Genomic DNA, 16,803 nt, shown 5'->3' with positions numbered 1-16,803 from the left:
GGACTCAGTAACAATCCCACTCATAGTGCTGTTTTCATCTATGAGGTCAGATCTTTGGATTTCAAAACAGAACAGAAACCTCCTATTAGCATGGAAAGTATTGATAGGAATCAATTAAAATTCCGTATTTTAAAAGTTCTTTGTAACTCCTGAGGGAGGACACGATCCTTTCTTGAAGAACATAATATATTGACGCCCGCGTCCTTGTGAAGAAGCCAAGTTGGTGATTCTGTCTTGCCAAACTCTTTCTTTTCTCCTTCCTTCCGATACCTGTGAAAAGTCGTGCTATGTTTTTGCCACCTGACTTGGTCAGTGCTTCCTTATTTTTCTTCTCATTCACCAGGGGCTGTGACATCACATTCTGACTTGAATTTTGGATGCTGAATTCTGACCCCAGATGACGAGAGGTTGCTTTGCTGCCTCTTGCAGACACTGTACTTGGTGCTAGCTAATTACAGGCCAAAGCGCGTGTCACAGGCTGTTATCTAAGAACCTGGGTAGATTTTGAGTGGGAGAAGGAGCATGCCGAGGGAAATTGAACTTGCAGAATCTCGGGGTCAGACAGACACTTTCTAGATCCACTTCCCATCTAATCCGTCAGTTCCCGTCAGGAAACCGCACTAAGCAGTCATCTGCCCTGTGCTTGAGCAGGGAATTCACCGTATCCCCAGAGGACCCCATCACGTTTTAGTTGAATATATAGAGGGACTTTTTTCTTTCTTTGGTTGGACCCTACTGAGCAAGTCTGATTCTTTTACCACGTGATAGGTCTTCAGATACTCGTAAGCTATTTGACAATCCCTGCAAATCTAACTCCCTTTCGGTTCTTCCTGGGGTGTGATCAGGGCTCCTCACCAGCCTTGCTGCTCTGTACTGAGCTTGTTCCAGTGTCCTGTGCAGTCCTCATTTTTGCCTGGTAAGCATGCATGGGAAAGAGTGTGACGTCCTTAGACCTTTGGTCTGTGTGGTTCTTAGATATATTGATACTTCATAATGGCAATCAGTTCCAAATCTTGTATGTGTGGTGGGAGAGGAATACACCTTGTTCTTTTTAAATTGAAGTATCGTTGATTTACAATGTTGTGTTAGTTTCTGGTGTACAGCGAAGTGGTTCAGTTATACATACATATGCGTAAATGCATATTCTTTTTCATATTCTTTTCCATTAAGGTTCATTATAGGATATTGATTGGGTAAAAAGGCTTCCGAGAGGTTGTGACATTTGGGGTGAGTGAGCTGTTGCTAGCCGGAGAGAGGTGCTGGAGGCAGTCAGTGCCTGGTGTGGAGCAGATGGTTCCCTGAGGCTGTGGGTGTGGGGACTGAGGTCAGAAAGGCCACTGCAGTTCAGGGCAGAGGTTAGACCAGACACCAGACTTGCAGCCAGGGAGGCTGGATGTGAGCTGTGGCTCGGCTGCCTTACGTACCATATTGTCCTTCTCAAGTTCAGCTCGAATGACTGATTGCCCCATGGGCGGTTCTGTGGGTGGCGTGAGATACGAGGCAGCACTTCGCAAGCTGCCAAAACCTGTAGAAAATGTTGATGCTTTTAGTAGAAGATGCCCAGGTTAGGAGAGCCCCAGTTGTGCCCCTCCGAGGCCTGTGCCTCGTTCTGTAAGCAGTGGCCGGCGGCTGGAGGCTTCAGGAAGACACATCCAGGCTGCTGGGGGTTGAGCAGACTCGTGGGGTGATCCGGAGACTCGGCCACATGCGCAGCGTTGCCCCCGTGTGTGCAGAGATGTGCTCTGAGCTTCCACCGCTGACCTGCAAGTACATGTTTGGAAGCTGAACCGTTTGAGAGGTGGAGGCTCTCGGTTCAAGGCCAAGGGGGAGAGACGTGGGCAGTTGCATCACCCGCTCTCCTTCCTTTCTCATAATTAGACTCCCAGGCTGTGGGCCCTGGAAGAGAGCCCGGAGCCCTAATTGAGTCCCTTTGGCATCTGGAGTGCCCAGGCCTCTGCTGCTGGTCATCACAGTGCCAGGCCTGGAGGAGCCGGGCCCCAGGGCAGCACCCACTGGCCTGAGCCAGGCAGCCCTTGAGGGGCCGCTTCCCAGAACCGGTCTCTGCCTGCGTGGGCTCAGCCCTCCTCCTGGGCGGGCCTCCTGGCCTCCCCTCCCACTTGTGTGCCTCTCAGGACCAGGCTCGGCCCACCCCGAAGTCTTGACTGACTTTGCCCTTGCCGGGTCACTGAGCTTCCCCGAAATCCTTCCAGCCCTTTCATGTATGTTTTAGTTCACTCTTGCTTTATTTTGTTTTCGATGATTTGATGAGTAGGAAATACTGCTTTCGAATTTACTTGCTGTGTTTGGATAGTAGCTCGAGTACTGGGTAGACTGGGGTGACTGGACTTGTTAACTGACATGTAACGTTAACTAACATGTAAGGACCTCTCCAGGTCCTGTAAGCATTTGGTCTCAGCAGTCTGTTGATTTATGTGTAATAATGTCTTTTTGTTTGTGGTCTTTCTCTGCTTTTGAAAATAATAGAAGTCTTGAAATGTATGGGCATGGTTCTCGTTTAGCACTTAGCTTCATCCTAACAGTATAATCCAAGGGCAGCAAGCTGTTATAACTGGATCTTCATTTCTTACACTTGAAAAGTTTAAGTAGCTTGGATATATAGGAGGGAGTGCTTTATGGTGAGATAATAGTAATAATTATAGCTGACATTTATTAACCGTTTCTTATATGCCAGGCACTGTTCTACATATTTGACCTCGATTCACTCATATAATTGTCACTGCATTTCTGTGAGGGATGGGTACTATTATGACCCCCTTTTACAGATGGAGAAACTGAGGCATAGAGCAGTTAAGCAGCTTGCATGAGGTCATACAGCCAGCCAGTAACTTGGGGAGCCAGGTCTACAGACTTTGGACTCCACAGTGCTTCTTGGCCTTGCTGTTTATAGTGGACAGGTAGGAACTTTGGACCTGAGTTTGAATCCTGGCACTGACACACCTGTGTAAATGGGGCCCAGGTGTGTACCCTCCCTGTGCTGCACTTTCATTATTTGTGCAATCCTGGTAGCTGTCAGGCTCAGGGTGGTTTTTAAGATTAAGTGAGGTGATGTTTACAGAGCCCCTAGCCTAGTACCTGGCACCGTAGAGGCATCTCTTATTTAGTTTAGAGCTTCTTTGGTGAAAAGTGAAGTGCTGAAACTTTTTGAAATTAGACTTTCCAAGTCTACTCTGGTCATGTAGCATTTTAATTTTAAATTGCTTGGACCTATGCATACTTGATGCTCTTCCCAAGTCTTTGATGCGTAGTCAGCCGCAGTGCCAGGCTGTCGAAGATGCTTTCCAGAGAGAAGGTGGTGCTGGGTCGGGGTCAGCCCCTGTTGGTACTGATGGGGTGGGTGGGAGGTGCTGATGGGATTCCATGACAGGGATGAAGGGATGACCTGATGTCCTTTTATTAGACGCATCTGGCTGAAAAGCTGGACTCAGGGCTGGGAGTTGGAGGCTGGGGGCCTGGGGAAGTGGTAGCATGGAAGCTACTGGGACCCTGGAGCTACTTCAGAAAATTACGCCAAGAACTTACGGGGGATGGTCCATGCCATTGTGTCCAGACACCTGATAGGTCTTGCTTGTTTCCTGGGGTCCAGGAGCTGAAGGAAGGTGGCTGTCTCTTCTACTTCTCTTTGGGATTCATCCAGGAGTTCCCTTTTTCTCAAATGTCCTTTTTGGTCACATGCCGAAAAGAGAGGTTTCCGATCCAGAACTCTTGAGGTGATGAACTGAGTAAGCACTTCTCCCAAGGAGGCGGCTGGTCAGCGGCTCGAGCACACTGCGGGGACCTCTCTGTAGGGCTTGGTGACAGTGGAAGAGCTGAGTCCTTAGCTGCTGAGCTGAACAAGTGGAGTGGCTGATGGGGCAGCCTCGGGTCCCCACCCAGCACTGCTGTACTTTGCAATGTTGAACGAACACCAGGAATGTGTGTGTGGCCTCTGACCAAGGTTGTTGGCAAACAGTAGCAATAAAATCTAAAGAATGTCCAAAAGAGCAGCTTAAAGAAGTGGCTGGGGGAGAGCTTTGCCTGTCCTCTCCACACACAAAGCATTTACTCAGATGGAGACCATGGGGGTGCAGCATGTTCTGGGAGACACTGATGGTTTCTCTTGTTCCTTACACGGTAGGCAGTTCAGACAGTTTTCAGAATTAGGCCTTGTGTTTCTTCGTCTGGATTAATATGAGAATTTAATATCTCGTTCAGCTCGTGGAGCTAAAATGGAGGGATCGGCAGGTGCTCCGTTATGTTTTTGCATAACTGTGTGGGAGTTGCCCGGGAATCTACTCTCGGGTCTTACCATCTTGCTTTGCACTTAGCTGTTTGGGGCAGCCGGTAGGAAACAGTATGCATTGAGCGTGTGTGAGAAGCTTGAACACGAGAGATGATCTCTTTTGAAGATGCAAGGCCACTCTCATAGGAGCTAGAAACACTTTGGAACCCAAGCCTATCTAGGTGGAGAGACACACTCATCCTAAAGTTCCTGAATTATGCCATTTTAATCTTAAATTGTGATTACAGATGCCAAAGTACGTGTTGTAGCTCATGCATATTTAGAATATATTAGAAAGTGTTTGGCGGCAAGGTAAGCCCTTCTGCACTATTAAATTTGACAGCGATCACTATATTTCTAAATGCCTGAAATCTGGCTGGGGCCTAACAGTGACTTCTTCATCTGTGCAAAGACCGAACTGCAATATTTAAATTGTCTGGAGTCTTGTGGGGCCTCAGCAGATGTGCATCCCGTGCTTGGGTTATTTCTTCTCTTGAGTTTCCTCTGTTACTCGATGATGCACCCCCCTCCTCTCGTGGAAAAGTCCTTTGGCAATTCCTCGAAACAAACTCTCCAAAATAAATATGGTACTGTGATGAGTAGCACTGCAGGGCCCAGCCCCTGCAGCAGTTTGTTGGACACAGATTCTGGGTGGAAATACATCAAATTCACTGGTGACTCAGGTCCCTCCCCCACCCTTCAAAAATCTCTCCATAGTGGTTTATGACAGTTTGGTCATCTTAAGTGTTATTGAGGATAAGAGATAAAGTCCTTTTCTTTCCCTTTACTTATAATGAGTATGCACCCAAAGTGCCATTATATGTCACCTTAGAAGATTAGGAGCCATTTTTTTGTCTTGTTTTGATTTAATTTATTTCAAATCACATTGATGGGCATTTTAAAATTCCTCCCTGGGACTTCCCTGGTGGTGCAGCGGTTAAGAATCTGCCTGCCAATGCCGGGGACATGGGTTCGAGCCCTGGTCCGGGAAGATCCCACATGCCGTGGGAGCAACTAAGCCCGTGTGCCGCAACTGCTGAGCCGTGGTAGGCACATTTTCTATGTAGTGCTTGCTACTGCTCTAGAGCCTGGGAGCCACAACTGCTGAGCCCGCATGCCACAACTACTGAAGCCCGTGCGCCTAGAGCCCATGCTCTGCAGCAGGAGAAGCCACCGCAATGAGAAGCCCGTGCACCGCAACAAAGAGTAGCCCCTGCTCGCTGCAACTAGAGAAAGACCGTGTGCAGCAACGAAGACCCAATGCAGCCAAAAATAGATTAAAACAAAAAAAGGATAAAAAATAAAATTCCTCCCTTACAATCAAACGTCCTGTGCATTGTTTTCAGTGCATCTCCTCCTTTGGGTATCCCAACCCCTTCTCTATTAAGGGCCTTGAATCTTGCCCCAGCACCTTATATCCTCTGTCAGCATCAGATCAAACACGGGCTCTCATGCCAACCAGAGAGAAAAGCCAGCGCTCTTAAAGGTAAGTGTGGCATGAAGGGCACTGGGCAAGTAGTGTACGATAGCCCAGGATGTGCTGTGTTGACCTTCACACTTCTTCAGGCTTCACATCCACGGCAGACCCTGACATGGTTTTATATTGACATTCATATGAACAATTCTAAGATATTCTGCGTATGTTACAACAAAAAGTCACACAATGACTGTTTTCACAATGTGGTATCTCCAAACAAAATGTTCCCCTGTGGAAGGGCTTGGAGTCTCTGTGACGTTTCCCTAATGGACACTTCCTCCATCTTAGGACTCAGGCTGATTCGGGGCATCGTGGAACTGGTAGTGTGGTTTGACTGGGGACGGTGCAGAATATTCAGGGGGAAATGACACAGTACAATGTGATTTGTTGAGATTATATAGAAAAAGACTCACAAATTAGGCCTGTCATTACTCTAAAATTGTAAAGCCAAAGAGGTGTTGATGAGCTTTCTGGTTACCAAAAGAGAGTCTTTACCAGTTTCTTGAGTGATTGTGATCTGGTAACTCAGATTACTTTTTTTTTTTTTTTTTTGCTGTACGCGGGCCTGTCACTGTTGTGGCCTGTCCCGTTGCGGAGCACAGACTGACGCGCAGGCTCAGCGGCCATGGCTCACGGGCCTAGCCGCTCCGCGGCATGTGGGATCTTCCCGGACCGGGGCACGAACCCGTTTCCCCAGCATCGGCAGGCGGACTCTCAACCACTGCGCCACCAGGGAAGCCCCTCAGATTACTTTTTTAAATGCTGTGTCAGTGACTGTGTTCCTCCATTTCTTGCTCCTTCTCCAGAAAGATCAATCCTTGGCTAGGGGTGCTATCGATTTATTACCATAGAAGACGGAAAACATTAACGAATAGGCAGTTGGCCGTATTCTCTTCATCCAAGATATGCGTTCATTAGTGTTGCCCATATCTTTTTTCTTAGCTGAGCCTGGAAGAACTCAGAGCATTGATCTAAATGTTGGTGAATTTCCTGAGAAAATTCAGAAACGACCTTCTTAACAGTTTCTCTGAATAATCCATTCTTAAGTGATGTCTCATAGGAATCTTTGATCTTATTGGTGTGGTGTGATTGACCATAAAATAGCCTAATGGACCTTTTTTTTTTTTTTTTTTAACCTGAAGGAGCATAATAGATGTAGTTTCTGACAAGACGTTTATTATCCTTCCTTAGTATTTTGAGCCTCACTTGTGATGATTTGCACTTTCTCCCTTGCATTTTAACTACTTGATCTACCTGTTTGTGTCAGCCCCTGGGTGTCCCTTGAGATTAAGGACTACACCTGTTTGATCATCTTTTCCTCCACTTCAAAACCCTGCACGTGGTAGGCACATTTTCTGTGTAGTGCTTGCTACTGCTTGTTAGCTTGGATAAATTGTATTGAATCTAAGCCAAAACATCCCCCAAACACAGTTTTATTCCATTTGAGTCATGTAATGCCTTCGTGAGTACAATGTGTGAAAAATTCAATCTTATTCAAAATCCTGTGTCAAAATACAATAGAAAACCACTTTAATAACCTGAATTGAATATCTGTTTGTCTTCTTGCTGGAAGAGCTGTTTTTTTGTACGTAAGCTGGTTTTAGGTCCTTCCTTTCAAGTTTTGCTTGAAGTTGGTTCAAGTTTGAAGGAAAAACAACTCTTTCTTCAGATAAATAGTCTTTGGTTTTCTGTGGTACAAAATATCAATACCCCAAAGTTGAGTGATCCTTAATCATTGAATTTAAGTTCTTTTTTTCTCAGCAGATTTACCATTTTAAAGTTGTTTTTTAAAAAAATTAGGGATGAAACCCATGTCTCCTGCATTGGCAGGTGGATTCTCAACCACTGAGCCACCAGGGAAGCCCTTAAAGTAGTTTTTTCCCTAAAACTATATTATATATATTTTTTAACATAATAGGGATTGTATAGTTTATACACTTTTTTTTTTTTTTTTTTTTTTGCGATAACGCAGGCCTCTCACTGTTGTGGCCTCTCCCGTTGCGGAGCACAGGCTCTGGATGCGCAGGCTCAGCGGCAATGGCTCACGGGCCCAGCCGCTCCTCAGCATGTGGGATCTTCCCGGACTGGGGCACGAACCCGTGTCCCCTGTATCGGCAGGTGGACTCTCAACCCCTGCGCCACCAGGGAAGCCCTAGTTTATACACTTTTACATTGTTTTTTCATAGCCCTAGAACACTTGGATTTATTGTATTATTAAACATTCTCCAGAAACATTTTTTTTTTTGTGGTACGCGGGCCTCTCACTGTTGTGGCTTCTGCCATTGTGGAGCACAGGCTCCGGACGCGCAGGCTCAGCGGCCATGGCTCATGGGCCCAGCCGCTCCGCGGCATGTGGGATCTTCCCGGACCGGGGCACGAACCCACGTCCCCTGCATCGGCAGGCGGACTCTCAACCACTGCACCACCAGGGAAGCCCTCTCCAGAAACATTTTTAATGGCCATACAGTAGTTCATTGTTTGACTTTACCAGCCTGTGTTTAATCCTTCCCCTTTGTTAGTGTTTCAGGTTGATATCTTGTTCTCACCATGGCATGTTTGACCCTTCCCATGCTGCACCACTCCTGCTCAGTCCGAGTCTGTCCCTTCTCTCTCTGTGCCATCAGCCTGCCCTCCAGTGACCCTGGCTTTCCCCTCATTCAGGTTCTCGGTAAAGGAACGCTGTCCTAATCCATCGTACTTTCAATGAAGGTTTCTCTTCTCCAAGCCATTGCAATACCAGTCCCAGCCTCATCCAGGCTTCTGATCATAGCACGATAAATGATGCATTCCTGGTTTTATGATTTTTCAAAGTGATTCACACCTGAGCTGTTTTAATTACCAGGGGTGCACCCTTGAGGCATTAATATCCTCGTTAGTGTTCATTCATGATGCCAGCTTGATAATGTAATGAAAACACTGTGAAAGTGTGAACATATATTAGCAAATGAGAGAGGGTAAAATGATTAGTGGAGACCAGAGACAGAAAAATTGGGAAGAGAAATATTCCAAGCAAAGTAAACATCCTTATTATCAATGCTCAAGTATACATGTCAGCACTCAGTGGGAAACTCATTTGCTTCTCTGAACTTTGATTTGACTGTGACTTTCTAGGGCCACGCAAGGAAAAGAATCCGCACTCGTTCTGTTGCCAAAAGAAAAGGTACCTGTGCTGCTCAATCAGGAACTGATTAAACATTGTATTTTAGAACAGGAGACTTTTTTCCCTGTGGTCTGTCTCATTTATTTGTTTTATGGGCAAATCAGTGGGCAAGGAAATATATTTCTCCCTGCTTTGTATTAGTTTTGCTGAAGGGATTGAACCTTTTATCTCATTTCATGTTTATTATCTGTACCTTGGCCCAACGCACTAGTGTGTGGATATGAGCTTCCCATTTTGTGAATCAGTGTTTCAAATTCTTTAGTATCTGTGACTCTCTTTTGAATTCCATTCTGTATCTATCTGAAAATCGTTCAGAAAATTCGAATTGCCAGTTGAATAGACAGTGTAGTCAGTCTTTTTTGAATTCCACCAGGGCTGCCCTGCTGCTGGGTGATGTTTCCTCCTTTGCCTCCAAAAGTAGACCAAGCCTTTCTTCTTGATGTGCCCCTTTTGCTCTGTCGTATTATAAACTTGTATCACACTCTGTCTCCTGGTTTCCTGTCTCTTTCAGCCTTTCCCCTGGCCTTAGGCTTTATCTGGAGTTACCTCTCCAGGCCCAAGATCCTCTAGAAGTTACTCACTTTCTTACCTATCTAGATTTCTTCTCTTTCACGTCTGCTCTCTCTGCCTGGATTGAATTGGCCACAGTGCCCCTGCCATGAGGGCTTGTTAGCATGTTCTTTTCTTTCCTACAGCGCTGGCAACATTTTAGTGTAATACCTATCCTAGCCCCAATTTCCCCTTCCCATGACTTTGTTTCACTTAGCTCTTTAGAATATAGTTTCACAAATGTTTTTTGTTTGCCAGTTACTTGAAAATTTATTATTCTGTGATCCTCCAATGCTGTTATGCCTGAAAGAATGTTATTAACTAGCAGCAGTATCAGGGAGCCGTGAAATATTGCTGAAACCTCAGTTTCCTCATCTGTGAACTGAACATAAAAAACTTTACCTCACTGGTGCATATGGGGATTTGATTAAATAAAAGTGTCTAGGAAAACTCTAATATGAAAAGATATATGCACAATGTTCATTGCAGCACTATTCACAATAGCCAAGACATGGAAGCAACCTATTATAAATGTCCACTGACAGATGAATGGATAAAGAAGATGCGGTACGTATATATAATGGAATATTACTCAGCCATAAAAAAGCATGAAATAGTGCCATTTGCAGCCATGTGGGTGGACCTAGAGATTATCATACTAAGTGAAGTCAGTCAGACAGAGAAAGACAAATACCATATGATATCACTTATATGTGGAATCTAAAAAAGTGAGACAATTGTACTTATTTACAAAACAGGAATAGACCCACAGACATAGAAAACAAACCTATGGTTACCAAAGGGGAAAGTGGGGTGGAGGGGAGGGATAAATTAGGAGTTTGGGATTAATAGATGCACAGTACTATATATAAAATAGATAACCAACAAGGACCTACTGTAGAGCACAAGGAACTATATTCAGTATCTTGTAATACCCTATAATGGAAAAGAATCTGAGAAAGAACATATATATATATATATGTGTGTATATATATGTAAATATAACTGAATCACTTGCTGTACGCCTGAAACTAACACAACGTTGTAAATCAACTATAATTCAATTTTAAATAAAATGTCTGTGTGTTCCTAGCTTAGTCTTTCATTACCAAAGGGGATTCCTTCTTTATTGTCTACCAATTCTGTGTGTGATTTGACATCTTTATTAAGATTAATTCACAGGCTATACAGTTCCCCCATTTAAAGTGAATGATTCATGGTTTTAGTATATTCGCAGGGCTGTGCGGCCATTACCACAATTAATTTTAGAATGTTTTCATCGCCCCAGAAGGAACCCCATACCCATTAGCAGTCATTTCCTGTTTCCTAGGCAACCACTAATCTACTTTCTGTAATTTTATGCATTTTTAACTGCATGCTTATTGTATTGCGCGTTAATAGGATTTTCATGTTTCTTATGGTACATTGAAGGTATTTTGAAATGCAGTCCTAATATTTTTAGAACTAAAAACAGCCCTTCAATCATTTAATGCTTATTTTTTACACAGGGACACAGAGGACCAGGGAAGTCAAGTGATTCACCTGGGGACATTACCATTTCATCCCTCTTTACTAAAACATATTAGAAAAAGTATCTTATTGATGCTTATTTCATCAATAGCTCTTATTTTTGAGTGTTTGCTGAAACCCTTTCAAATTCAAATTCTGGACGTGGGATATGATTATTTGAATTCTCTGCTTTAGCCAGTGGATCTTTTAACTATTCTGTGAATATTTCTTGGGCTTTTCCTTTTATCCCTAACTTTCTCGTGTATCAAAAGTCATGTCTTAACCAAAGTTTATTCAGTATATTATTATCTTTTCTGTTTAAATTTCCTTGGGAAAAATCATTACTCTGTGATCAACCATAGAATTTTCTAGGATAATCTGTGCAGTTTTTATATGTGTTCTTCTGTGGCACCCCTGAGGCCCCTACCTCATTTTGCGGTGGACCATTTAATCTACCAGATTTCTCCCCTCCCATGCCTCTTTTCAGTGGGATTTTCGCTGCTCTTTCCATCTGCCAGTGGAGACTATTTCTCCACTCCCCTGACTATGGACTGAAATGACATGGTGCAAATTTTAAGGTCTTGTCCCCAAGAGTCCTCCCAGACTCTTTGTCCCTTTTGAATGTTACTCAGAGAGCTTCATGTAAGAAGCCACTCAATCGTAAGGGAGAGGAAAGAGACCTGTGGAGAACAGAGGTGCTCCAACTGGGTGCTGGCACTAGTTGCCAGACCATAAGCGTGAGGCCAGGGTGGTCTTCCAGCCCTTCCAACCCTCCAGCTGCTTGTAATTGCATGAGTGAGCTCAGGTGAAGACAGCAGAGGAACTGCCCAGCAAACCCACAGAAATGTGAGAAATTTCCAAAAGTCATGTTGCTTTTGAGTCACTAAGTTCGGGATGGTCTGTTATGCAGCAGTGGCTGACTGATACATGTAGGTGTTAGCACTGTGGTGGCGTTGAGACGACTAGAGTATGTGATCCAGGTAAAGTCCTTAGCTCACTGCTGAGCACAGAGAATCCCTCAGTAAAGGTTGACAGCTATATCATAATGGCTACAGAATGATCATTCTAACGTTGTTGTTTTGGTTACTACTGGTCATTTTATTTCTCCTCCTTCTCCAGACATAATGCCATTGCTTTTTATTATCATTAACTCTGATGAGTTAAAGAATTTGATGTCATGGTGCTAATTGTCTGGTATTTTTTCTTCCTGATTAGTAAGTAGTTTAAAGCTTTAAAAAGACTTTTCTTACTGTGAAATAAAAATATTTCACATATACTGAAAAGTGCATAAGGCATAAATGTACAGCTTACAGTATATAACAAGTTATAAAATGAATACTCGTAGCTGCCACTCAGCTTAGAAGGTTTAACATTGGCAGCCCTCCTAATGCCCATTGCATGACCTTCCTGATCGTAATGTTTCCCTCACACCTAGAGGCAGCCACTAACTTGATTTAATAGTAATCACATCTTTGCCTTTTTTTAAAAATATTTTTTACCGCCTCTGTACGCATCTCTCACAAAGCAGTTAGTTTTGGTGATTTTTCAACATTATATAAATGGAATAATACAGTATGCCTTCTTTTGCGTCTGGCTTCATTCGCTGAATATTATTTCTAGATTTCTCCATACTATGACTAAGAGTAAGCTTCCATTTTCATTGCTGTGAAAAATTTTATTACAAGAATATACCTCTGTCAGATCTACTGTTGATGGGTATTTGGGTTATTTACAGTTTTGGGCAATTACGAACAATTCTGTCACCCACGTTCTTGTATATATTCTGGAATAGAATATGTGAGAGTTTTAAAAAACATTATAAGGTATATACCTAGGAGTAGAATTTCTGGGTAATAAAGTCACAGTTACTTTTTGTAAGTCTCGTAGAAAAGAACATTGCCAGATGATACAGATGATAAATACTGTAACAAGTGTTATTCTCACCTGGAGATTAGAACCATTGATTTACAACATCTTTACCAAGGAGGCTGACCACAAAGGCAGTTCAGGTCTTTGGGGACAGGAGTAGGGATGTGATGAGAGTTATGTAGGATGGCAAGGGGTCAAATTTAGTTGAAGGGTTAGAAGACCCCCAGAAGGAAGTCTGTGAGTAAATTTGGTGTCATGACAGCTCAAACAGTTTTTTCAGGAGTTTAATAACATTCTTTATGTTGTCATCTCCCAGGTGAATCTGTAACAGTGGTTCATGTTTTCTTCACCTTATGGGGACATTTGGGCAGTGGGGGACAATCGATCATTGGCCGTATAGTGATAGCAAAGGACACAGCTCTCTTAGGACTGAGTATTCCTAAGAAGAAGGGAGAGGAACTCACACTATCAAGAGAAGGAAAAAGAATCTTGCCAGAAATGGAGAATGGGAAAAAGAAACATTCTGTTCAACCAGATTAAAGACTCTGTATCTACTAAAAACAATGGTGGCTATAAGAAGACTGTGGCGTAGCAAAGCAAGCCAAGGCAATTTGGGTTTCTTTCCATGTCATTGTACAAAATGTGCTCTAAGTGGGCCAGTGCGCTGTAATCAACATGGTGTGGTTGAAGAATGGTGTCTGTGTACCCCGTCACATGATCACCCTGCTGAGGCCTCCTGCCAAGAGGGCTACAGGAATTGTTCCTCATGTGCCCTGGCTCATCTCAGAGAGAAGGCAGAAGCGTTTATAAGCTTGTGGAGTTTTCTTCCATGACGATCTGCGGAAGTTGAAAACTTGAAGATTTAATCAGTCTTAGTGGCATTGTGTCTATCTTATAGAATGTAGTTAATTTAAAGCATTTGGACACCGAACTAAGATCCCATCAGGATAATGAGGGAAGGATTGAGGAATCACTGTTTTCGTTGTGGGATGCTGTCAGATAGGGTTGTTTTTCCATCTGGTATGTGCATCCCCAGTTGAATAAAGTAGTATTTGTGACAGGTCCTTTTTGAGGATGCTTTTACTATGCAGAACAAAACTTAAATTTGCTTGCTTTAAATTAGGATTTAAAATTAGTATTAGGATTAAATTAGGATTTCTGTTGGACGTTGGGATTTGCAGGTTGTCATTTCCACAGACATACAACTAGCTTATTATTCACTGTAGATCTAAGTCCTGGTTGACTTGGTTTCTTGTATTATTTCTGAATGGTCCTTGAATGTATGGATTTGGTGATGGTTTTTGTGCTGTTGCTGTTATGCCTTTCCTGGAAAACAAAGTGAGCTTTTCATGCCTGAGTAAACACATCGATGCATTATTAAACTGTCAGACTCTTTGAACAACTGGCATAAGCTCAGTTATTCAAATGTGACTCTTTTGAATGGCTTTTGTGTCAGCTAATGCTTTAGTGTAACCCACATAAAGAAATTTCAATACCTTTCCTTAAGAAATTAAATTTCAGCCCTATGATTAAAGAACTCCAGAGGATTAGTCCTTTTGCTGAGCACGCTCATTGTCATATATAGCTAATTGGTAGCATTCATTTGCTGAGATTCATAGTTCGTTTTATTTTAAAACATCTTTTTTGTTAAAAAAATAAAGTTGTTCATGCATTTCCCTTGTTGCCTAGCATAACTTTTTTCCCCCTGTTCCCTTTTCAACATGCACGCGTGCTTTTTTCCATAGAGTACCTGCCATTTTGTCTTCTTTTAAAATTATATTTGCGTCGTCAATCTTTTTCAAGTTCTCTGGTCTTTACAGTAATCGTTTTTGTTGTTTGCTTGGTATTGAGTTATTAATAACATGCTAAGCATTTCCCTTATTTGACATGCTTTTCATTTGTAATGATAAGAATGCAAAGGCATATTGTGCACCGTAGCTGGTTTTTCTTATTTTCAATTATGTTAGGAGAATAGATGCCCCAAAGTATTGTTATGATGTCAGTGGACTTGAAAAACTTTTTACGTTTTGTGTATTGCCCAACTGGTTGTCAAAGATGATGCCTTCTTTTTGATTGTATAAGTTACATTCCCTTTTACCAAAGGAAAAGAAATGATGAAGCTTATTAAATGTTACCATCCTTTGCAACTATCATTTGGAGCACCCTGTCATCTTAGTAGAGACTTTTTCCTTTGTAAATTCAATTTCTATTTTTAGCAAGGTAATATATGCAAATAATGTTCTAAAAATCCAGTAAGCCTCTTGCCCTCCCCCTCTCCCACTCCAATTTCTGGCTTTTGCGAACCCCCAGCTCTGGGATATTTCTATTGACATTAGCTTCCACATTGCTAAATGGCTTGATTTTACTGTTTGATCCCCCCCCACACACACACACTTTTTAGTTATTTATTGATTTCCTTCTATGGAAGATGAGTCTTTAGCACTTGCAGTTTCTTTCCCATCCTCTCAGTATTGACATAATATAAATTTTGTTTTTGACAGTATATAAATATTAAAATATTATGACTGTATAAGTATTGTTCATAACCAAATTTTATATTTATATTATGACTATATCTTCTTTTACTCTGTATTTTTTCTGGAATTAATAACTCCCTCCTTTTTTGCTTGCTTTGTTTTCTCTGTTTCAGTTTCTAATTTGTCACCAAATAAATCTTCCTGATACTTCCAAAACATGTCAGATAACCCCTCACATGTGTTGGTATTTTTAATTTTTTTTATGGGAGCCCTCATATTTTCTTCAGTGTAGACAGGTTGCTCTTGGGACCTGCTGCTCGGTTGCCATCTTGGAATTCCTTCACTGTTTTGTCCTTTGTCTCTGTTTTGTTGATTCTCTGATTTCTGGATCTCAGATCTTCCTCCTTTTAGATTTATTGGGTTGACCAAAAAACTCATTCAGTTTTAAGTGAAAATAAGAGACACGTTTTTCATTTTCACCAAGAATTTTATTGAACAACATAGTCACTAACCAAATGAACTTTTTGGCCAACCCAATACTTCCACGTTTTGATGGATTCTGTTTTTTTTTTTTTAATGAATTTGTTTATTTTATTTATTTATTTTTGGCTGCATTGGGTCTTCATTGCTGCGCACGGGCTTTCTCTAGTTGCGGCGAGTGAGGGCTACTCTTCGTTGTGGTGTGCGGGCTTCTCATTGTGGTGGCTTCTCTTGCTGCAGGCCATGGGCTCTAGGTGCGCAGACTTCAGTAGTTGTGGTGCGTGGGCTCAGTAGTCGTGGCTCGCGGGCTCTAGAGCACAGGCTCAGTAGTTGTGGTGCACGGGCTTAGTTGCCCCACGGCATGTGGGATCTTCCCGGGCCAGGGCTTGAACCCGTGTCCCCTGCGTTGGCAGGCAGATTCTTAACCACTGTGCCACGAGGGAAGTCCCTCGATGGATTCTTGAGAAAGGTCCAAGGAGGATAAATTTTTTGAGACCATGCGTGTCTGAGAATGTCTTTATTCTGTCACATACCTGACTGATGGTTTGGCTGGGTATGTGATTCTAGGTTGGGAATAATGTTTTCTTGCAATTTTGAAGGCATTGCTCCATTGCCTTCTTACTTTCAAGGTTGCTGTTGAGTCCAGCACCATTCTGATTCCCAATCCTTTGTTATGGCCTCCCTTCCCGCCCCCCCCCCCCCCAACCCCTTGGTCTCTGGAAGCTTTTAGAATCGTCTTACTTCTGGAGTTATGAACTTTTATAATATTCCTTGGTATCCCTATGTGTTCTGTGTCATTCATTTTATTGTCCACGTGTTGGGCCGTTTCAAACTGGAAACTCATGCTCTGCAGTCCCTGTGTTTTCTTTCTCTTTGTAATACCTATTCATTGGATATAGTACCTTGAGGACTGATCGTCTAATTTTCCTATTTTTTTCTGTCCCGTTTCTCCACCTCATTGTCTTTCTTTTCTACTTTCTGAGGGATTTCTGTTAACTTTATT

The 16,803-nt window shown here is 42.8% G+C and overlaps 1 protein-coding gene across 3 annotated transcripts in view; it reads left to right on the top strand.

Moving 5' to 3' along the window:
* The window catches only part of LRRC1 (leucine rich repeat containing 1), a 126,815-nt gene that overhangs the window by 26,268 nt on the left and 83,744 nt on the right, over positions 1-16,803 (top strand). The gene's annotated exons all lie outside the window — the stretch shown is intronic.

This window comes from Globicephala melas, chromosome 11, assembly GCF_963455315.2.
Source record: "Globicephala melas chromosome 11, mGloMel1.2, whole genome shotgun sequence".
Lineage (NCBI taxonomy): Eukaryota > Metazoa > Chordata > Mammalia > Artiodactyla > Delphinidae > Globicephala > Globicephala melas.
Note: the sequence above shows the minus strand (reverse complement) of the source record. Positions and strands in the feature narration are given on the sequence as shown.